At 45.6% G+C, this 24,073-nt stretch overlaps 1 long non-coding RNA gene across 1 annotated transcript in view; it reads right to left on the bottom strand.

Moving 5' to 3' along the window:
• Positions 1–9,445: 9,445 nt before the first annotated feature.
• LOC138741797 (uncharacterized) overlaps positions 9,446–24,073 on the bottom strand; it is a 41,449-nt gene continuing 26,821 nt past the window's right edge. The window contains exons 3-4 of the long non-coding RNA XR_011343765.1: positions 21,645–21,699; positions 9,446–9,727 (exon numbers count right to left, since the gene is read on the bottom strand). This is a non-coding gene — a long non-coding RNA (uncharacterized lncRNA). The remainder of the gene's footprint in view (positions 9,728–21,644; positions 21,700–24,073) is intronic.

Here is a 24,073-nt window from a genome sequence, read left to right as displayed (position 1 = left end):
ATAGTTCTGTGGATTGATCTCCGAACCAATTCTTTGGAGCAACCATACTACACTATGATGCAATTGGCCAGAGCACTCTCGATAGAGGTCCCATAGAAAGTTAACATGTCCACTTTAGTCTTCTCTGGGAGTGCAGTCTCTGTGGCACCCTCCTGACAACACTAACACAGTTCCAAAGAGGGCAACAGTAACAGGCCTCAACAACTCCTGCCCTGTGGCACTGACCTCGACCATTATGAAATGCTTCGAGAATCCAATGATGGAAAGCATCAAAGCAGAGTCACTGAAACCATTTGAATTTACCTACCATCAAAACCACTCCACTGAGGATGTCCTTCCACTAGATTCGGACTCTCCGAGAGAATGAGCTGCTGCTTATTGACTTCAGCTCGGCACCGTCACCTAGCTCTGTAACTTCAGAGCAGTGTGCTCAGCCCATTCCTGTTCACCTGACTGACACCAGATCCAGCTTCAACCGAGTGAACAAATTTGCAGCTGACACAACAGTAGTTGGCCTCATCAGCAACAACGAAGAGGTGGAAATTCTCCAGAAGTGATACGAGAGTAACAACCCGAGTTTTAAGGTGGACAAGGCGAAGGAGACGACGGTGGACTTCAGGAGGGCCAGGAACGAACACCCTTCACTACACACCATCAACTCTGTAGTGGAGAGAGAGTGATGACCACTTAGTTCCTTGCATTTCACTTCACAAGTGACCTATCCTGGACACACAACATCTCCTCATCTCCTCACTTGTCAAGAAGGGCAACAGCAACTGCACTTCCTTAGAAAGCGGAGGTGGACACAGCTGCCGGCCACCATCCTGTCATCTTTCTGCAGGAGCTCCTGGTGGCTACATCATAGTGTAATACTGTTGCTGATCAGGAACATAAAATCAACAGAAAGGATCACTGGGGTCTCTCTCCCCCACCCCCACTGAAATGATTTACAGGGGTCGTTGTTTAAAGATAAAATTAGGGAGGACTCCTACATCCCCACGCACAGCACCTTCCTGCTACCCCCATCAGGAAAAAAATATATACTGGAGTATCAGAGCCAGAATTTGCGCAACACCTTACAGCACGAGCAATCAGGACTGGGTTTCGAATCTACACCGTCTGTAAGGAGTTTGTACATTGTGCCCGTGTCTGCGTGAGATTTCCCCGGGGACTCCAGTTTCCTTCCACTGTTCGAAATGAGCCGGAGTGGGGGGGGTGGGGGGAGGTAAGTTAATGGGGTGTAAATTGGGAGGCACAAACTCATGGGCTGAAATGGCCTGTTGCTATGCTGTAGGTCTAAATTTAAATTTAGAATCACCAGGCTGAGGAATTGCTTCTTCCCTTAGGCAGTGTGACTGCTGAACGACTGCTAAAACAACTCTCCGTGGCGCTACTATTTATTAATAATATGTTTTAATTTATGCATGTATGTCTGTGTGCATAATATGTGTATATCTGTATGTATGCAATGTCTGCATGTAGGTTTTGCACTGTTCTCCCCTGTTCGTCAGGTTGTACTGGTACAATGGAATGATAAATAATCTTGAACTGAACCAAGTCCTCTGTTATTTTACACAGAGGGGATGAACCGTGACAAGGACACTCTCCACGCACTCTCAGGGACCACATGTGTTGAGGTGATATTCTGCTCGTACAGGGAGCATCTGACTGAGAGGCTTCGTTTCATCACCTGCCAAAGCTGCATCTTGGTGCTTGTTACTGAGTTCTGGTGGGGAGGCATTCCACCTGTTGGCCTGAAAAAACTGCTTAGGGAACCACCCCATGGTATCCATTGAGCCCTCATCTCTCAGTGTCTGCAGGACATATTATGTTGACCATTTCCTGACGGCCTTGTTGTCAAAGGTGTTTGACTGGAAGAAATTTTTCAAAGTCCGGCAACGCCCATTTGATTGAGGCAATGTGTTGCAACAGTGCCAGGCCCATCCTTAACAAAGCCTGGGACACTTAGTGCACTCATACCTTGGTTCCACACAGCCTGATGCAGGCATCGATCATCAGGATGAGACCTAGATTGGGAGCACTCTTGCCCTTATTGTCAAGTACATTGCTTCTGTGGGATCCATTCCATTCTGGATCCCCAGCTGAAGACAGCTCTGGTGTCTGCCAGGGTGGAGGTGCATGGGATGGATCACACTTATGCCTCACCCATCTGAAGTGAAAGCTCCTTGCACTTGATGACCAGGTTCTTGATTATTGGGAGGAAGCGTCGCTGCGATGGCCTTAATTTCTGGTGGACATTTGCAGTCCGCTCCAACCTATTTTTGTTGCTCACCTCAGCCCCTCCAAACCAAATCCCCAACACCTTCACGAAGTCAGATCTGACTGTGAAGCTGGAGCAGTGCCTCACTCTTGTACCAGTTAACATTGGCACCTATGCAGACTCAAATTGGCCACAGATGTTGATCAGTCTGTGGACCAATCGTGTCTGAACAGAAGACGGCGACATTGCCCATGTACAGAGAAGTTTAGAGCCCATTGTCTGTCATTCCTCTCCGGCCTTACCTCCCTGAAGAATTCAGGAAAGGGCTCTATGGAGCACATAAATAAGATGAGAGCAGGCAACCCTGCTTGATTCCAGAGTTGATGGGGAAGCCTTTTGTTTCCCACCCATTGATTTGAACTCCAGTACAGATGTTCATGTGGAACAGTTTAATCGAATTCTGGATTCACCTCCCAAAGCCCATTTTGGAGAGCATGTCCATCTTGTACATACATAATGTCTGCCTGAATGTCTTCCCCAGTCCATGCTCACCAGGCAGACGTCTGCTCTCCTGTTCTGCATGTAGGTAATGGTAACTTTAAGCATCGTGAGGTTTCAAAGATTTTGCAGTCTGAAACAGTACAGATTTGGATGCATCACCTGTCCCAGGAAAGATTTGACCCAAATGGTGATGCCCTTGGACAGGATTTTGTGGTCAACCTTCAACAATAAAATGGGTCTCCAATTCTTGATGTCCTTCTTCCACCCACCACCCCTACCCCACACCCTTCTGCTTTTAGATGAGGGTGATGATACCTACCCTCAAGGAGTCTGACATCCTGTTTCCCAGCAATCTGGACCCACCCAATACCATAGAGCTACATACAACACAACTTATCTGGTAAAACAATTCCTTGAAGCAATGGCTTAATCAAGGGGGTGGATGGAGTCTGAATAATTATAATAATCTATCAGGGTCCAGATTCTACCACTTCCTGTCATGATAGAGAGGGAGTTTTGGAAGGTCAATGTCTGTGGCTTTAATGTCATACAGTGTGGCATAAAAGGATTGACTGATCCTCAGTATGTCTGTTTTTGAGAAGGTTACTGACCCATCACCTTCCTTATCACTGTGAATCACAGAGCTCCCCCAGTGAACCCTCCAGAAAAAAAAGAGTGAATGCATTTCATCCTGCTTGACTGATCAGACTTTGGATCAGAAAGTGATCTTGGAGGACTCAGTGAAATAGCAAGGCTTGCCAGCTCTTCATTCTTAGAGTTCCTCCTTCACAATCATCTTTCTCACCTGCAGAAGGAGGAGTTGCTGCAGGCTTGTCTGGAGTTGGCTCAGTCGTCTCTACCTCTGTCTTGGTCTCTGAACACTTGAGAACCTCCAACCAGAGCATCAGAGAGTCAGCCGCCATTACTGGTCAGTTTATCCTTGCACTCCTCCCATTTGTCTTAATCCTTTGTAGGCTGTGCCTATTGGACTGATTTAGTTTTCCTTTCATATTTGATTACCACTTTCCTCAACAGTACATCTACTTTGTTCCCCTGACAAATGAAGTTGAACTATTCCCAACAGCACTCACAATAATTCCTGCAAGGACGCATTTCATTTTAATTGGTATCTCGCCCCATTGTTCCCTGTTTGGACCAATATGACAAGACAGTGAAAATACAGCTTAATCCTGCATCTAAACCAACTTTAACCATAATAATTACCAGTGGTAGTGATAATATTTAGAGTTTAATAATTGGGAAGTTCATCAATGGCAAATTTTATTTATTTTAAAAAAATACAGCTCAGTAACAGGAACTTGTGATTCATGAGCCTAAGCTACCCAAATACAGTACACCCATGTGAAATTAACTGACAATTCTCGTACATCGTTGGAACATGGGACAAAACTGGAGTATGCAGAGGGAACCCACATGGTTACGGGGAGAACGTGCAAAATCCTAACTAGTGATTTTGTATTTGAACCCAGGTCATTGGCACTGGCATCGCATTGTGCAAACCACGATCCTCAGCTCTGGGTGAGGACATTGAACTAGGCAAGGGAAGACCATTCGTCTGATCTAGGAATGTCTGAAAGTGCTGTGTGAAAGAACTTTTGGAACATATCTAACCTATACTGGGCCCGTTCTGAAAGTCTGTAATGTATAACAGAGTGTGTTTTACCCTGTGGAACCACTTGTAGCTGAAGCAGAACGCTAGCTACAACAGTCTCCCTCACCACAATGTGTTTAAAAATGCATGCAAAGAAAATACTTTAAACACGAGGTCTTATTCCTTGTTCTACCTTTTCTCCAAAGAAAACTTTGGAATGATTGAATAAGTGTGAAACTCACTGGATTCAATTGATATGAACAGAAACAAGATAATTAATCATTTTAACTGGTCTCTTCACACGAGCACAGGTAATGATTAAAAGACTCATCCAGTGTCAGATTATCAAAGGTTTCAATCAAGATATGCCTGAGGTCCTGTAATATTCCCTGCTGCTTTAAGACCTCTCATTCATCATACCATATTAATTTAAATCTTCTTAAATACTGCTGCAAAACCTTCATTCTCTCATTTGATTGATATTTGGTGTAAATCTAATTCCTTGAATGGCCAAATTGAAAATAATGTAATAATTAATGATGATGGCACCAGAATTCATTAAAGTTCCTTTGAATAATCATTTGTATTGGCTTTGCTTTGTTTATTCTGACTCCTTATTCTATTTTGATTGAAGACCTCCCCCCCGCCCCCCCACCATGATACAGAACCCAGGAAACAACATAGATCCATCTTATGCATCACCTAGCAGTCATATTCACCTCAGTTAGTGGAATCAGATTAGATTCCCACCACATTTTCTTTGCACTCCCTTTCACATGACGACTGCATCTGTGAGCATTTGTGGCTTATTGATCACAACTCTCTTCCTTTTCAATTTATTTTCCATAATGCTGGCATTTATTTGATTATCAAATGCAGTGTTACAAATTCCTTAATGCAGACAAGATAATGCTTATTCTGATGGCTTCATGTCCTACATGCAGGCACTCTGATTGGACAGATTGGTTGCATTTTCCTTTGCAATGTATTGTTTCACGAGACCCTGAATGATCAGCCTTCAGTAAAGCAACATGAATCACTCACCCTAACTTTAACCCAAGAACCCAATGGATGATGGTTTTATTGCTCAAATTAAATCCTCCCTAGTGCATTGAACATCTTACCTGCAGCACAGTATCAAAACTGAATACAATACTTCAAATTGGCTCTCAGTGTCTAATACGTCACCCAATGAGCATCAATAAAATGAATAGTTTGAAGCACAGTATGACTCAGATTATCCAAAATCAAATTCTCTAAAATCTTCATTTATCCAAAATATTTTCAGAGCCAAACTGACTTGGGATAAGAGCAGGACCCTTGGGCTCCCATCATGAGCGCGGCATCAGTGGGGGACTGTCTGGGATAGACAGCCAGTGTTTTTTGGGAGAGAATTAAACTTTATTTTAAATGCTTAAAAAGACCTCCCTTGTTGTTTGTTGCTGTTTAAACACTGTTACAAGTGATTTGCTGTTGCTAAAAGGCTTTTTTTTTTAAAGACCAGTTCTCCAAAAAATATATATAATTTATCCAAAATGGGCCCGTTCCCAATCATTTTAGATATTTGGAGTTATACTGTATTTTGCTCATACTACATGTATCTCTGGCAACAGCATGGTAATGGCAAGAGTTGGCCTAGAAACTGCACCACACCACACTGAGTTAGGTGCAAGTTCAAATACAAGTTTCTTGTGACATCCAGTGAGAATGTTTATTTCGCACTGACAAAAGTCAGTTTTGTGCTTATTAACAGGCAGTTGAAACATTGTGGTTGGAATGACAACTGTTAGGTCATTGAACTGCTCATTCCTGGACAATGTGGCTGTCATCTTCTCTTTGCCATTCAGACAGCATGACATCACTAAGATTCATCTCTTGCCTTTACCAGCTGTAAATGGAACCGATACTGTGCAACATGTGACCATCATTCGGTCAACCAGGAACAAACCCTGCAGTAACTCATCATGCAGGTATGGATCAAAGACCCCAAACTAGGATGCCGAGCTTTTCTAAGACCCACTACGACATACAAATTGCTTCCATCATCACAGACTCAAAGAATGAGGAATAAATGTGGTCATACTTTCATTCCCCCAACTGTGGAGATATACTCTGCAGATCAATGAGTGAGTGGCATGCGGGTCTCTACGGAGAACACGGGTTAGGAGGATCAGCTGGCAGTGGCCACTCAGGACACACATCCCACCATCCCCTGTCTGTGACGGGACCATGAGCATCACGGTCTCTGCTCTTTGCCTCATTTCTCAGTGGTCAGTGCAGAAAGGAAGCAGCAGTTTCAGGAAAACATTCACCGAACTACAAAGAGGAAGCACCTTCCTGACAATTCTTCAGAAGCAAATTTCAACGACACGGCAATCTGGTGGAAGGCTTAACCAAGTGAGGAGGTGGAGCATTCCATCATTCTGAGGATCAGGAAGAAGAATTCTAAGCAGTGGTCCCTGCAAACATGGGGCAGAGCGATAATCTTTTAGACTACACGCTGGTGAAATCATGTGAATTGATGATTAGCAGAGAGGAGCCAGCTTGATTGTTTTTGACATCTTGTGGTGAATAATAAAGATTGGGATGACTATAAATAGACATCCTGGACTGTTCATTACTTACTTAATATTCAATGGATGTGACTGAGATTTAGTAAAATAGAATGTGCATTCATCCATCTGCAAAAGATGAAATTATCATGTGACAGCACCCATGCGATTAATTCATACATACATAATAAAAATGCCATCCTGCTCCTGAATTTCATGTTTACTTGGATACTGTGCTAGAAATATTTTTTGCCCGTACAACAGTGGATGAGATTTCTAGAAAGCAGAAAAATATCCAAATGTGGAAAAATTGTACTTTGAGTGAATGGTAAGAGGTATGGGGGGAAAAATAGATGGTAAGTTGTTGCTCTATTTCATACGCTCAGCTGTTTTGAACCTGCTGGCAGCATAGGGAATGAGGCAAGAAAGTCCCTTACTCGGTGAAATGTTAAGTACTCTCCAAATATGGATTTATAATGTCCTTTCAAGTAGTGAAAGCAGGAATCTTTGCCTCTAGAGAAAGAATTAGAAACCAACATTATCTCACTTGGCATGAACATAGCAGTACGCTAGAAAAAAAAACCTAAAAAACTTTGCTTGTTAAAACACCGTCAATTTGTCACATGCACCTCTTCACCTGAACAGAAGAATGGAAATTACCAAGAGGAAATTAATTCTTGCAATTAATGTAATACTGGAGAATACTAACAGCGAGTAATGACAAAACTTTTTAATGGGACTGACTTCCACAAAATGGGTCAAGTGTTCTTGTTAACCCACACTGATGAGGGGGGAGTTGGTTGAGACTGGAACTATTGCAACATTTAAAACATACTTGAACCCTTCGCAATTGCATTTTGACATTCTAATGATATGGGGGGGAGGTAGCATTCATAAAGTATCTTTATATGCAGATGATTTGTTGTAATATGTTTCAGGCCAAGATAAGTCTATTCCTTCGATATCTTTGCTGTAACAATTCATTTTTTTACGGCTATAAGTTAAATCTTCACAAGAATGAATTATTTCCCCTGAATATTCAGGTACCTGTTTATGAGCATATACTGTTTATGGTTGTTAATTATTATTTTGTCTATCTTGGGTGTTAAATTCCTAAAATAATTAAAGTTTCTTTGCACTGATTGATCATGTGAAACAATCCCTCTCTGTTTGGTCCCCATTATCATTAATATGTTGCATTAATGCAATCAAGATGATTTTTCCTAAACTTTTATATTTGTTTCAAGCCATTCCAGTTTTTATTCCAAAATCCAATTTTGATATTATTGAATCCAAGATATCTTCCTAAATTTGGCAGAATAAGAATGCAAGGTTAAATAAAGCTCAATTACTGAAACTGAAAAAAAGGATGGGGGCTGGCTCAACCTAACTTCTGATTTTACTGTTGGGCAATTAATATTCCATATTCTGGATTTTTTATTCTGATCAACATGAATGTCAAGGGTAAATCTGGGATTGAAATCGGTAGAGATGTTTGATAGTTTTTCTCTTTTTGCACTTCCCAAGTTAATAAATGATGACCAATCTTATACCCAAACACATTATGGATTAAGTTCCGGAGGTTCTTTAATGGAAAAAAAATACTCTCTCTGGTTTTATTCTATCTAATTTTTTTTTTCAACCATCTTTGAATGACCAAGCTTTTTCTTTTTAGGAAGGCTAAGGGTTCTTTGTTTGAAATTTGTTTGTCTTCCATTCTTTGAGTAACTTTCAAAACAAATATGGTCTGCCTAATTCGCATCCTTTTAGATCTTTTCAAATTAGACTTTTTTAAAAAATATTTTATTTCCCCTGCAGCATCAGTCATATATAGTGGATGCTATTATTTCTTTGAACCCCTCCCAGAAGGATTTAATAGCAATTATAGGATATGTTATGAAAATTGCAAACAGTCTTGACTGATAAATTCAAAAGGGCATGGGAGCAGGAGCTTCCACAGACTTTTTCTGCAGAGAGGTGGGAAAGGATTTTTGAACTAGTCAAAGTGCGCTCAGCTCGCCGTTATTCAATTTAAGGTAAGTGCAGATGACACCTTCCATTTTCTGTTATTTCACAATTACACTTTGTCTTCAAAGAAATGTAAGCATCAATATTCTGAACTATTATCTTAATATTCCAATAAATCAAACTTCGTAATTGCAGCTTTAAGTAGCTTGAATTCGTTGATATAAATTATAATATTTTGCACAACTTCACATCAAGATTTTCATAATGATTAATTAACAAAGCACTCAATTATATTTAAAGACATAACGATATCAGATGATAGGAAATGATTAACACAAGATAAAATATGATTAAAACAAATTTAAAGTATTTCAAGGTCACAAATCTTTCCATTGTTCTCCACGAACCACAAGAATGAGAAACGAAACTCAGTAAGTTCAGATATTACAATGCATGATGTCATAGTAACTATGGTAACACTACAAACCACAATCTTTCTTAAGGGGTAGTCATAAAATTAACAAAAAACACAAAATACAGGGTTTTAACTTTTACAGGTAGTACACAGGGTGCATTCATCTAAAGACGAGCTTCTCTGCATTTTTCCTAGCTTTAATCCAATCTGTGACAGGTGTAATTCACAAGTGGCAACATTGACCCATACATTTTGGTCCTGTCTGGTTTTAGAAGATTTGGAAAGATGTCTTTGATCCTCTTTCAGTCATTCTTGCAATTGATTTACAACCAAATCCCTCACTTAGGAGCAGATGTAGGTCACTGTCCAGCTTCTGCTTGTCAGATGATCGCTTTCACTATCCTAATGGCTCGGGAAGTTGAGATGAAAGGACCTCACTCCTCCTCTCAAACCATGCCCTGTTTGAATTTAGAGAAAATTAGAAGTGCTGCATTGGATTCTTCTAATAAATTTGAAGAAACACATGATATAACCATTTACAGCAGAGAAACAGGCCAGTTTGGACCTACTAGTCCATGCCAAATATAATCTCCCACCTCGTCCTACTGACCCACATTTGGCCCATAACCCTCCACACCTCTTGCGTCCATACAACTATCCAACCTATCCTTGAATATTAATATAGTTTCTACCACCACTGTTGGAAGCTCATTCCATACCCCCACCACCCTCTGCATGAAGAAATTCCCCCTTATGTTTCCCTTAAACTTTTCCACCTTTTACTCTCAATCCATGCCCTCTTGTTTGAATCTCCCCCACTCTCAGTGGAAAAAGCCTGTCCACATTGACTCTATCCGTCCCCCTTATAATTTTAAATACCTTCCTCAATCTTCTACGCTCCAAGGAATAAAGTCTGAGCCTGCTCAACCGTTCAATGTAACTCAAACCCTGAAACCTAGTCAACATTCTCATAAACCTTCTCTGCACTCTCTCTATACTGTTTATATCCTTCCTGTAATTTGGTGACCAAAACTGTACAATATTCCAAATTTGGCCTCACCAATGCCTTATACAATTTCAACATAGCATCCCAAATCCTGTATTCAATACTGATTTAAGAAAGCCTACATACTAAATTCCTTCTTCACTACCCTATGCACATGTGATTCAACTTTCAGAGAATTATGTACCATGACTCCCAAATCGCTTTGTTCCACTGCACTCCTCAATTGTCTACCATTTAACGTGCATGTCCTATTTTGATTAGTTCTACCAAAATGTAGCACCTCACGCTTATCAGTATTAAACTCCATCTGCCATCTTTCAGCCCACTCTTCTAACTGTCCTATAATCACCCTGTAAGCTTTGATAATCTTCCTCACTGTCCACAACACCACCAACCTTTGTATCATCTGCAAATTTATTAATTCAATTTGCTACCCTATCATCTAGAATGTTAATATACATGACAAACAGCAGTGAACCCAGTACCGATCCCTGAGGCACTCGACTCGTTACTGGCCTCCAATTCAACAAACAATTTTCCACCACTACTCTCTGGCATCTCTCATTAACCATTGTTGAATCCATTTCACCACTTCAATACCCAATGCTTCCATTTTTCTTACTAACCTCTTATGGGAAACCTTATCAAAAGCTCTACTAAAGTTCAAATAAACAACATCCACTACCTTCCCTTCAACCTTTTTAGTAACCTCCTCGAAAAACTCTACAAGATTTGTTTGACATGATCTACCACATACGAAACCAAGCTGACTACTCCAAATCAATTCCTATCTTTCCAGATTGTATATACCATCTCTAAGAACATCTTCCATTAATTTACCCACCACAAACATTAGACTTACAGGCCTATAATTACCAGGTCTACTTTTAGATCCTTTTTTAAACAGAAGATCAACAGGAGCCACCCTCCAGTCTTCCAACACTTCCCCCGTGACCAATAACATTTTAAATCTTTCTGTCAACGCCCCGACTATTTGTTCACTAACCTCCCTCAGGGTCCTAGGGAATATTTTGTCAGGACCTGGAGATCAAGATCATGATCTTTTTCAATATAGCCAACACTACCTGGTCATTAATCCTTATATTATCCATGAGCTCCCTACCATATTTCTTCCCTTCATCTGGCTCAATATTCTTTTCCTTACTGAATACTGAAGAAAAAAAAAATTCTCCCATCTCCTCTGACTTCTCAGAACCTACCCCCCTCATCTTCAAGGGGTCCAATTTTATCCCTCACTATTCTTTTATTTTTATATACCTATAGAAACCCTTTGGATTTATTTTTTCCTTTCCTGCCAAAGCAGCTTCATATCTCCTTTTAGTCATTCTAATTTCTTTAAGAATTTTTTTTAATACACTCCTTATATTCCTCAAGCAGCTCATCCACTCCCTGCTGTGTCTACCTGTTGTACACATCCCACTTCCTCCAAACCAAGTTCCCAATATATTTTGAAAATCAAGGCTCCCTACAGTTTCTAACCTTTCCTTTAATCCTCACGGGGACAGACCGACTCTGTGCTCTCAGAACTTCTCCTTTGAATATCCTCCATTTATCAGCTACATTCTTCCCTGAAAGTAATGAATCCCAATCCACACCCTCCAAATTTTTCCCCATCCCCTTGAAATTTACTCTCTTCCAATCAAGAGTCTCAACCTTTGGCCCACCTCTATTCTTTTCCATCACTAGCATAAAACTAATAGTATTGTGATCACTAGACCCAAAGTGTTCCCCAACACAAACTTCTCTCACCTGATCTATCTCGATCCCTAATAGGAGATCCAATACTGTCTCTTTCAGTCAATTCTTCTACATATTGAAGAAGAGAACTTTCCTGAACACATTTGACACACTCCCACCCATCCAGCCCTCTTACTCTATGGGCTTCCCAGTTAATGTTTGGAAAGTTAAAATCTCCCACAACTACCACCTTATGTTTATTACACATTTATGCAATCTCCTCACAAATTTGTTCCTCTAATTCCCTCAGCCAATTTGATGGTCTATAATACACTCCCATTAATGTTTTCATGCCCCTGACATTCCTCAATTCTACCCAAATAGCCTCCCTGCACGATCCCTCTAAACCATCCTCCCACAGCACTGCTGTAATGTAAAGCAATGCAACTCCTCCAGCTTTTACCCCCCACCCTGTTCTGTTATGTCTAAAAGAATAGAATCCTGGAATATTTAACTGCCAAACAAGCCCTTCCTGCAACTGATGGCCACAATATTATATTTCCATGTGGCCATCCATGCCTTAAGCTCATCCTCCGCATTTACATTGCTCCTTGCATTAAAATGTATGCCGTTGAGGGACTGTCCTCCACATATTCCCTTTTGTTACCAACTACCTATTTACCTTCCTCCCTCCCTCATTTATATTTCTGTTCCCTACAATCTAGGTGGTGTTTCTCCTTACACTCCATACTTTCATTATGGTTCCTACCCCATCACCCCCCACCCCATCACCAAACTAGTTTAAACCCTCCCCAACAGCTCTAGCAAACCTACCCACCAGGACATTGGTCCTCCTCCAGTTCAAGTGCAGCCCGACCCTTTTGTACAGGTCTGACTTGCCCCAGAAGAGATCCCAATGATCCAGAAATCTAAACACCTGCACCAGCCCCTGAGCCACACATTCATCCTCCACAACTTCCTATTTCTACCCTCACTAGTGTGTGGCGCAGACTTAAATCCTGAGATTGCCACCCTCGAGGTGTGGCTTTTCAACTTCTTCCCTAACTCTATGTAATCCCTTTACAGGAACTCAACCCCACTTCTAACTATGTAATTGGTCCACACGTGGACCATGTTCTCTGGCTGCTCACCCTCCAGAATGCTGTGGACTCAATCAGAGACATCCTTAACCCTGGGAGGTAACATACAAACCAGGATACACAATCTCATTCAGCAAACCTCCTATCTGCTTCTCTTCTGAGCCAAGGGTCCAGCCCCTGGCGCCAGAGACCCAACATCCATGACAATCCCTGTAGATCATCCACCTCCACAGTATCCAAACAAGTATTCTTCTTGAGGGGAACAGCCACAGGGGTTCTCTGCACTACCTGTCTTTAACCCCCCCCAACTTTCCTCACAGTCAGCCATTTCCCTGTCTCTCCCACTTCCCTGTTTCCCCCCTTCCTCACAGTTACCCATATCTCTGTTTCTCCCATTTCCCTGTCTCTACCCCCTTTTCCTCACAGTCACCCATTTCGCTGCCTCGACCCCTTTCCTTACAGTCACCCATTTCCCTGTCTACCACATTTCCCTGTCTCTCCCCCCACTTTCCTCACAGTCACCCATGGCCCTGTCTCTCCCCCCCTTTCCTCACAGTCACCCATGGCCGTGTCTCTCCCCCACTTTTCCTCACAGTCACCCATGGCCCTGTCTCTCCCGCCCTTTCTTCACAGTCACCCATGGCCCTGTCTCTCCCCCCACCTTTTCCTCACAGTCTCCCATGACCCTGTCTCACCCCCCACTTTTCCTCACAGACTCCCATGGACCTGTCTCTCCCCCCCTTTTCCTCACAGTCTCCCATGACCCTGTCTCACCCCCCACTTTTCCTCACAGACTCCCATGGACCTGTCTCTCCCCCACTTTTCCTCACAGTCTCCCATGGCCCTGTCTCTCCCGCCCTTTTCCCCACAGTGTCCCAAGGCCCTGTCTCTCCCCCCACTTTTCCTCATAGTCTCCCATGGCCCTGTCTCTCCCCCCCTTTTCCTCACATTCTCCCATGCCCCTGTCTCTCCCCACTTTTCCTCACAGTCTCCCATGCCCCTGTCTCTCCGCCCCTTTTCCTCACAAGTCTCCCATGCCCCTGTCTCTCCGCCCCTTTTCCTCACAAGTCTCCCATGCCCCTGTCTCTTCCCCACATTTCCTCACAGTCTCCCATGGCCCTGTCTCTCCCTGCCTTTTCCTCACAGTCTCCCATGGCCCTGTCTCTCCCCGTCTTTTCCTCACAGTCTCCCATGGCCCTGTCTCTCCCACCCTTTTCCTCACAGTCTCCCATGGCCCTGTATCTCCCCCCATTCTTCCTCACAGTCTCCCATGGCCCTTCTATCCCCCCATTCTTCCTCACAGTCTCCCATGGCCCTTCTCTCCCCCCCTCTGCCTTTTCCTCACAGTCTCCCATGCCCCTGTCTCTCTCCCCCCCTTTTCCTCACAGTCTCCTATGCCCCTGTCCCCCCTTTTCCTCACAGTTGCCCATGTCACTGTCCTTCCCATGCCCCTGTCCCTTCCACGCCCCTGGCTCTCCCACGCCCCTGTCCCTCCCACGTCCCTGTCCCACCCACACCCCTGACCCTCCCACGCCCCTGTACCTCCCACGCCCCTGTCACTCCCACGCCCCTGTCCCTCCCACGCCCCTGTCCCACCCACAACCCTGACCCTCCCACGCCCCTGTCCCTCCCATGCCCCAGTCCCTCCCACACCCCTGTCCCTTCCACGCCCCTGACCCACCCACGTCCCTATCTCTCCACCCACAGTGTCCCACTTCCATGTTTCTCCACCCCCTTTCCTCACAGTCTCCCATTTCCCTGTCTCTCCCAATTCCCTGTCTCTCCCATTTCCCTGTCTCTCCCATTTCCCTGTCTCTCCCATTTCCCTGTCTCCCATTTCCCTGTCTCTCCCATTTCCCTGTCTCTCCCATTTCCCTGTCTCTCCCATTTCCCTGTCTCTCCCATTTCCCTGTCTCACCCATTTCCCTGTCTCTCCACCCCCTTTCCTCACAGTCACCCATTTCCCTATCTCTCCGCCTTTCCTCACAGACACCCATTTCCCTTTCTCTCCACCCCCTTTTCTCACAGTCACCCATTTCCCTGACTCTCCAACCCCTTTCCTCACAGTCACCCATTTCCCTATCTCTCCGCCTTTCCTCACAGACACCCATTTCCCTTTCTCTCCACCCCCTTTTCTCACAGTCACCCATTTCCCTGACTCTCCAACCCCTTTCTTCACAGTCACCCATTTCCCTGTCTCTCCACACCTTTAACTCACAGTCACCCATTTAACTGTCTCTCCATCCCCTTTCCTCACAGTCACTCATTTCCCTGTCTCTCCACCCCCTTTCCTCACAATCACCCATTTTCTTGTCTCTCCATCCCCTTTCCTCACAGTCACCCATTTCCCCACAGTCACCCACTTCCCTGTTTCTACACCCACTTTTCTCACAGTCACCCACTTCCCTGTCTCTCCACGCCTTTCCTCACAGTCACCCACTTCACTCTCTCTCCACCCTCTTTCCTCACAGTCACCCACTTCCCTGTCTCTCCACCCCTTTCCTCACAGTCACCCATTTCCCTGTCTTTCCACCCCCTTTCCTTACAGTCACCCACTTCCCTGTCTCGCCACCCCCTTTCCTCAGAGTCGTCCACACCCTTTCCTCACAGTCACCCACTTCCCTGTCTCACCACCCCCTTTCATCACACACACCAACTTCCCAGTCTCGCCACCCCCTTTTCACACACTCACCCACTTCTCTGTCTCTCCAACCCCTTTCCTCACACTCACCAACTTCCCTGTCTCTCCACCCCTTTTCTCACAGTCACCAATTTCCCTGTCTTTCCACCCCTTTCCTCAAAGTCACCCATTTCCCTGTCTTTCCACCCCCTTTCCTTACAGTAACCCACTTCCCTGTCTCGCCACCCCCTTTCCTCACACTCACCCAATTCCCAGTCTCGCCACCCACTTTCCTCGCACTCACCCACTTCCCTTTCTCGCCACCCCCTTTTCACACACTCACCCACTTCCCTGTCTCTCCAACCCCTTGCCTCGCACTCACCCACTTCCCTGTCTCGCCACCCCCTTTTAACACACTCACACACTTCCCTGTCTCTCCACCCACTTTTCTCACAGTCACCCATTTCCCTGTCTCTCCACCCCCTTTCTTCACAGTCACGCATTTCCCTGTCTCTCCATCCCCTTTCCTCACAGTCACCCATTTCCCGTTCTCTCCACCCCCTTTCCTCGCACTCACCCACTTCCCTGTCTCGCCACCCCCTTTTAACACACTCACACACTTCCCTGTCTCTCCACCCCCTTTTCTCACAGTCACCCATTTCCCTGTCTCTCGGCCCCCTTACCTCACAGTCACCCATTTTCCCACAGTAACCCACTTCCTTATCTCTCCACCCACTTTCCACACAGTGTCCCACTTCCCTGTTTCTCCACTCCCTTTCCTCACAGTCTCCCATTTCCCTGTCTCTCCCATTTCCCTGTCTCTCCAATTTCCCTGTCTCTCCCATTTCCCTCTCTCCCATTTCCCTGTCTCTCCCATTTCCCTGTCTCTCCCATTTCACTGTCTCTCCCATTTCCCTGTCTCCACTATTTCCCTGCCTCTCCCATTTCCCTGTCTCTACACCCCCTTTCCTCACAGTCACCCATTTCCCTGTCTCTCCACTCCCTGTCCTCAGTCACCCATTTCCCTGTCTCTCCAACCCCTTTCCTCACAGTCACCCATTTCCCTGTTACTCCATCACCTTTCTGCACAGTCACCCATTTCCCTGTCTCTCCACCCCCTTTCCTCACAGTCACCCATTTCCCTTTCTCTCCGCCTTTCCTCACAGTCACCCATTTCCCTTTCTCTCCACCCCCTTTTCTCACAGTCACCCATTTCCCTGACTCTCCACCCCCTTTTTTCACAGTCACCCATTTCCCTGTCTCTCCATCCCTTTAACTCACAGTCACCCATTTAACTGTTCCTCCATCACCTTTCCTCACAGTCACTCATTTCCCTGTCTCTCCACCACCTTTCCTCACAGTCATCCATTTCCCTTTCTCTCCACCCCCTTTCCTCACAGTCACCCATTTCCCTGTCTCTCAACCCCCTTTCCTGACAGTCACCCATTTCCCAGTCTCTCCCACCCCATTCCTCACAGTCAGCCATTTCCCTGTCTCTCTACCCCCTTTCCTCTCAGTCACCCATCTCTCCGTCTCTCCACCCCCCTTTCCTCACAATCACCCATTTCCCTGTCTCTCCACCCCCTTTCCTCACAGTCACCCATTTCCCTTTCTCTCCACCCCCTTTTCTCACAGTCACCCATTTCCCTGACTCTCCACCCCCTTTTTTCACAGTCACCCATTTCCCTGTGTCTCCACCCCTTTAACTCACAGTCACCCATTTAACTGTTCCTCCATCCCCTTTCCTCACAGTCACTCATTTCCCTGTCTCTCCACCCCCTTTCCTCACAGTCATCCATTTCCCTTTCTCTCCACCCCCTTTCCTCACAGTCACCCATTTCCCTGTCTCTCAACCCCCTTTCCTGACAGTCACCCATTTCCCAGTCTCTCCCACCCCATTCCTCACAGTCAGCCATTTCTCCGTCTCTCCACCCCCCTTTCCTCACAATCACCTATTTCCCTGTCTCTCCACCCCATTTCCTCACAGTCACCCGTGTCCCTGACTCCCCGACCTTTCCTCAACAAACCTTTGTCCCTGACTCACCCCCTTATCTCAACTCAACCGTGTCCCTGACATATCCCCTTTCCTCAACTCACCCATCCCTGACTCACCCCCCTTTCCTCAACTCATCCGTGTCCCTGACTCACCCCCTTTCCTCAACTTACCCTTTCCTCATCCCTCCCGTGTCTCTGTCCCTCCCGTGTCCTTGTCCCTCCCGTGTCCCTGTCCCTCCCATGTCCCTTTCTCTCCACACCCTTTCCTCACAGTCACCAACTCCCTGTCTCTCCTCCCCTTTCCTCGCACTCACCCACTTCCCTGTCTTTCCACCCTCTTTCCTCACAGTCACCCACTTCCCGGTCTCTCCAACCCCTTTCCTCGCACTCACCCACTTCCCTGTCTCACCACGCCCTTTTAACACACTCACACACTTCCCTGTCTCTCCACCCCCTTTTCTCACAGTCACCCATTTCCCTGTCTCTCCTCCCCTTTCTTCACAGTCACGCATTTCCCTGTCTCTCCATCCCCTTTCCTCACAGTCACCCATTTCCCGGTCTCTCCACCCCCTTTCCTCGCACTCACCCACTTCCCTGTCTCGCCACCCCCTTTTAACACAGTCACCCATTTCCCTGTCTCTCCATCCCCTTTCCTCACAGTCACCCACTTCCCGGTCTCTCCAACCCCTTTCCTCGCACTCACCCACTTCCCTGTCTCACCACCCCCTTTTAACACACTCACACACTTCCCTATCTCTCCACCCATTTTCCTCACAGTCACCCATTTAACTGTCTCTCCACCCCCTTTCCTCACAGTCTCTCATTTCCCTGTCTCTCCACCCCCTTTCCTCACAGTCATCCATTTCCCTGTCTCTCCATCCCCTTTCCACACAGTCATCCATTTTCCTTTCTCTCCACCCCCTTTCCTCACAGTCACCAACTTCCCTGTCTCTCCTCCCCTTTCCTCGCACTCACCCACTTACCTATCTCTCCACCCCCTTTTCTCACAGTCATCCATTTCCCTATCTCTCCACCCCTTTTCCTCACAGTCACCCATTTAACTGTCTCTCCACCCCCTTTCCTCAGTCTCTCATTTCCCTGTCTCTCCACCCCCTTTCCTCACAGTCATCCATTTCCCTGTCTCTCCACCCCCTTTCCACACAGTCATCCATTTCCCTTTCTCTCCACCCCCTTTCCTCACAGTCACCCATTTCCCTTTCTCTCCGCCTTTCCTCACAGTCACCCATTTCCCTTTCTCTCCACCCCCTTTTCTCACAGTCACCCATTTCCCTGACTCTCCACCCCCTTTTTTCACAGTCACCCATTTCCCTGTCTCTCCATCCCTTTAACTCACAGTCACCCATTTAACTGTTCCTCCATCCCCTTTCCTCACAGTCACTCATTTCCCTGTCTCTCCACCCCCTTTCCTCACAGTCATCCATTTCCCTTTCTCTCCACCCCCTTTCCTCACAGTCACCCATTTCCCTGTCTCTCAACCCCCTTACCTGACAGTCACCCATTTCCCAGTCTCTCCCACCCCATTCCTCACAGTCAGCCATTTCTCTGTCTCTCTACCCCCTTTCCTCTCAGTCACCCATCTCTCCGTCTCTCCACCCCCCTTTCCTCACAATCACCCATTTCCCTGTCTCTCCACCCCCTTTCCTCACAGTCACCCATTTCCCTTTCTCTCCACCCCCTTTCCTCACAGTCATCCATTTCCCTTTCTCTCCACCCCCTTTCCTCACAGTCACCCATTTCCCTGTCTCTCAACCCCCTTTCCTGACAGTCACCCATTTCCCAGTCTCTCCCACCCCATTTCCTCACAGTCACCCTTGTCCCTGACTCCCTGACCTTCCCCCAACAAACCCGTGTCCCTGACTCACCCCCTTATCTCAACTCAACCGTGTCCCTGACATATCCCCTTTCCTCAACTCACCCATCCCTGACTCACCCCCTTTCCTCAACTCACCCGTGTCCCTGACTCACCCCCTTTCCTCAACTCACCCGTCCCTGACTCAACCCTTTCCTCAACTCACCCGTGTCCCTGACTCACCCCCTTTCCTCAACTCACCCATATCTTTGACACACCCCCTTTCCTCAACTCACCCGTGTCCCTCACTCACCCCCTTTCCTCAATTCACCCGTGTCCCTGTCTCACCCACTTTCCTCACCCCTCCCGTGTCTCTGTACCTCCCGTGTCCCTGCCTCACCCCCTTTCCTCATCCCTCCCGTGTCCCTGTCCTTCCCGTGTCCCTATCTCACCCCCTTTCCTCATCCCTGCCGTGTCCCTGTCCCTCCCGTGTCCCTGTCTCTCTACACCCTTTCCTCACAGTCACCTATCTCCCTTTCTCTCCAACTTCCAAGTCTCCCCCTTCTCCTTTCCTCACAGTCACCCATCTCCCTGTCTCTCCAACTTCCCTGTCTTCCCCCCTCTCCTTTCCTCACAGTCACCCATCTCCCTGTCTCTCCGACTTCCCAGTCTCCCCCCTCTCCTTTCCTCACTGTCACCCATCTCCCTGTCTCTCCGACTTCCCAGTCTCCCCCCTCTCCTTTCCTCACAGTCACCCATCTCCCTGTCTCTCTGACTTCCCAGTCTCCCCCCCCTCCTTTCCTCACAGTCACCCGTCTCCCTGTCTCTCCGACTTCCCAGTCTCCCCCCCTCTCCTTTCCTCACCATCACCCATCTCCCTGTGTCTCCGACTTCCCATTCTCCCCCCCTCTCCTCCCACTGCCCCCACGTCCCTGCCGCCCCCACATCCCCGCCTCCCCCACATCCCCACTTCCCCCACGTCCCCGCCGCCCCCATGTCCCTGCCGTCCCCACGTCCCCGTTGCCCTCACGTCCCCGCCGCCGGGAGGTAGAAGGGTCCCCGCTGGGAGGTAGAAGGGTGGAAAAACGAGCAAGCTGAGAAGTGAATAGGGGAGGGATAGCTTTCTTAATGGAGAAGGAAGGGTAGGCGTCAGACCAATAGGATATAAATATGAATTAATACTTGTGGTGTGGGGATTCTGACAGATGGAGGTCTGGGGAATATTGAAGAACAAAGGGACCTTTGTGTACGAGGGCAAGTATTTCTGAAGGTGGCACTACAGTCTGGTGAAAAGTCATGCCTTCATAAGGCTCCACGTTTAGCACAGCAGTTAGCATGATGTTATTGCTGGGGCTGAGACCTGAGGTTGAATATACCGCTGACTGCTAGAAGTCTGTTCGTTCTCCCCCGTGTCTGTGTGGATTTCCTCCTGGTATTCCAGTTTCTTCCCACATTCCAAAGATGCACAAGGTTAGGACGTTAATTGGACACATGAGTGTAACATGAGTGCAATTGGGTGGCTTGGGCTCATAGGTTGGAAGGGCCTGTGGCCGTGCTGCATATCTAAAAAAATAATAGTTGGGGGATAGAACTGAAGAACAGAGAGCCTTGATTCAAGTTTTATAGAGCACTATTTGGGTCATAGCTGGAATGTCATGTGCTGCCCTGAACACCACACTATTGGAAGGATATGATTGGAATGGAGAGAGTGAAATGGAAGTTCATCATGATGTTGTTTGGGACAGAATGTCTCCCTTATGGTAGACTGGTAATCTGGGCTGTCCAAATTTATTGTCAGAGTACATAACATCACATAGGACCCTGAAGTCCTTTTTTGCAGGTCATACTGGTGGAAACTGTACTCAAAATAAAAAAAAGAACTAGAAATAAACTGACTGTGTGTGATGCTACCACTATGTTTATAGATATTTGTATGTACTGTATGGGCTGGCCCACCCCTTGAACCTGTGACTCCTCCCTCCCAGATATCCCCATAAAGGCCGTTACACTCAAACCCCTCCCTCAGTACCTGCCTTCGAACCGGGACAGCAACATTTCAAGCTGTGCTGACACTTTAAGGTGATTAAAGATTATTAATCACGATTCTCTGTCTGATTGAGGTTGATTGATAGTACAATTTAGTTACCTTAACGTGTTCGCACAGGGAGCAGGCCAGCTACATACATAGTGGTAGCACCACACTGCAAATACAAAAGCATAAATATTCAGTAATAAATAATGAGAAAAGTTCTTGGAGGGGAGGAGGCTGAGGGGTGATCTTATGAACATACTCCGTTCTGAAAGGCATTGGAAGGGAAGATAGTAAGAATGATTTCTGCATGATAGAGGTGTCCTGGAACAAAGGGTAGAGATGAGAATTTAGATTTGAGAAGATGATCTGATTAAGGATTTTGTCACCCACAAGTCTGAAGGTGGAACAAATTGTCTGGGAGGATAAAGGAGTCAGGTACTTTCACAATATTTAAAAAGTTTCTAGATGAGTGTTTAAATTCCCAAGGCATACACTGCAGCCCTAGAGTTGGGAAATGGAAGTATAGATTGGAACTTGATAGTCAACTTGGACATACTGACTGTTTAATTTGATGGCTCTCTATAACATCTACACCTGTCTCAGCAAGTGGGATATGGGCACTCCATATTCGTGTAAGTGTTTAGCTTGGGCACAGACCTGAGTATCATTTATCAACCCAGTTTAAAGTGTAATAATATTCTGCACTTTGTCATTGAACTACATCAGGTGAAGTGAGGAATTTTTTTGCCCTGAGATTACAGGTGTGGTAGTAGGATGCGCTTTTTAGAACTGTTGATTTATTTTTGTTCTGAAACGTTTTGATTTAGCTCGGTGGATGCTCCACCAGAGAGTACATCTTCAGTGAGAAGGAGGGAGTTCACTTCAGCACTGAGTGGTGGTCGTCCATTCTCACATTGTTACTGATATATACCTACAACAGATCGCTCCTTGAGCATGATGTCAGGACAACTGTTCCCTTAAGTTTCTCTCATTACCAGCTCCAAGTTCAATGTTGGAGGAACTTACACAGTCATTTTGTGTCTATAGGAGACAAAGTTATATGGCTGATATTTCGGGTCTGAGGCTTTCCTTCTTCAAGGAATAAGAAGGATGAGCCAGAAGCAGGAAATCTCAGAAAGTCTCAGAATTCAAACCATGGGGAGGAATCCAGACCAACAAAAGGTGTTAATTGGATTCAGCAAAGTCAATGAAGTCAGAGCTCATCATGGGTACGCAGAACAGGTCCAATTAACACCTTTTGTTGGTCTGGATTCCTCCTCATTGTCTAAATTCTAAGACTTTCTGAGATTTTCTGCTTCTGGGTCATTCTGTTTATTCCTTGAAGAAGGGCTCAGGCCCGAAATGTCGGCAATATATCTTTGTCTCCTGTAGATGTTCTAAAGACCACCTGAGTTCATCTAGCATCTTGGTGAGTTTTTAACTACAATCACAGCATCTGCAGACTTTGGTGTTTCACTCAAGTTTATTACCATCTGACTGCATATGTACAACTAGACAAAACCGTATTTCTCCAAACCACAGTGTACACACATACACACACAATTTTTGTTTTACAATTCATTCACGCCATTTTACTTTTGTCTTAGGACAGCATGCTTAGTGAAGCAGTTATTATAGTGCCAGACGGCTAATACGATTAGTAATGGTTAGCATAAGTCAACTATTGAGCACTAAATGCGTCAGCGACCTAGGTTCAAATCTGGCACTGGCTGTAAGGAGTTTTATGTTCTCCCCATGTCTGCGTAGGTTTCCTCCAAATGTTAAGATTTCACCCACCTTTCAAAATATACGCGGGGTTTGGGTTGATTAAGGTATTTTGGCAGCATGGGCTCGTGGGCCGGATAGGCCTATTATTGCACTGTATGTCTAAATTAAAATCAAATTACTGTTGCAATGAACTAACTGAAATTTAAAACTTTGATGTGGCTTCAACCCAAATTTTCAGATTATATAAAGGTGCACTCATGAGTAATTAAAGATAAAGTTAATATCAGCTGCTTTGAGCTGTGTAATGCAGCTGTCTCCAGTTGGGGCTTGCAGCGATGACAATAACCTTGATTATGGTCATATACATTACACAAAGTACATATGCACCAAAGTTCTTAATTGCTGCCTCTTTACAAAAAAAAACTGCAAAAATAAGCAACTATAAACCTACACTTAACCAAATTAAAAGAGACAATAAATAAAAAAGATCAGAAATACATAATCAACCTTGTTTATTCACGTACATTTTTGCCAGTTTTAATCGCTTCCTGCACTGAGACTTCAGCTTCAGCCTTCACTGTCTGCATTTATAGTGTCATTGAGTCTTTGGAAGGGTGGTCCCTGGAGGGAAAGGGTATACATATGAGGAGCATTTGATGGCTCTAGGATTGTACACGCTGGAGTTTAGAAGAATGGTGGGGGGGTGGTATCTCATTGAATCCTATTGAACACTGAAAGGCCTCGATAGAGTGGATGTGGAGATTATATTTGCTACAGTTGGGGAGTCTGGGACCACAGGCCAAAGCCTCACAATA

This window comes from Narcine bancroftii, chromosome 8 (genome assembly GCF_036971445.1).
Source record: "Narcine bancroftii isolate sNarBan1 chromosome 8, sNarBan1.hap1, whole genome shotgun sequence".
Classification (NCBI taxonomy): domain Eukaryota; kingdom Metazoa; phylum Chordata; class Chondrichthyes; order Torpediniformes; family Narcinidae; genus Narcine; species Narcine bancroftii.
Note: the sequence above shows the minus strand (reverse complement) of the source record. Positions and strands in the feature narration are given on the sequence as shown.